Raw genomic sequence first — 631 nt, forward strand, 5'->3', positions numbered from 1 at the left:
CCCAACCTCCTAATTATCCCTCCCCCACCTCCCTCTCTGCTTTTGTCTTGATATGCATTTTTTGGGGCAGGGGTGTGTGAGGCCCAGGGGCACAGGGAGGGGGGAGGGGGAAGGAGGGAAAGGAGAGAGAAATCGTAGCACACTGGAGCTGGAAGGGACATTAGAGCCATCTAATCCACCCTCTTCCTATTGCCAGTCATGACACAAGGCTCAGAGAGCTTTATCTTGCCTAAGGTCCCACAGCAAATTAGGAGACAGTTGGGTGCAGAACACAGGACTTTAACCTTCTAGGCCTGGGGCTGTTTGCCACCCACAGAGGCTGTTGACTGCAGCTTCCTGGAAGGCTGCACAGAGCTGGGAAGTGGGATGGAGTGTGGATTCATTTGTTTGGACCCAATTTCCCATCTCAATAGCTGGTTCCTCCCTCTGGTGTTGCTAGATCCTGGTTAGATTAGCTTCTCAGAAGCAGCCATGGGCAGTGACCCAGCTACCCTGGTTGACCCTACTTTGAAATGCAGTAGAAAGTTGATTATGGTCTGGTGCAAGGGCGGTGTGACACCTCTGCTTCTCAACAGGCTGCCCCAACCACTGCCTGCAACTGCTCCGTGAAAGGCTCTCTCTGGGCTGCCTT

This window comes from Hippopotamus amphibius, chromosome 7 (genome assembly GCF_030028045.1).
Source record: "Hippopotamus amphibius kiboko isolate mHipAmp2 chromosome 7, mHipAmp2.hap2, whole genome shotgun sequence".
NCBI classification, from domain to species: domain Eukaryota; kingdom Metazoa; phylum Chordata; class Mammalia; order Artiodactyla; family Hippopotamidae; genus Hippopotamus; species Hippopotamus amphibius.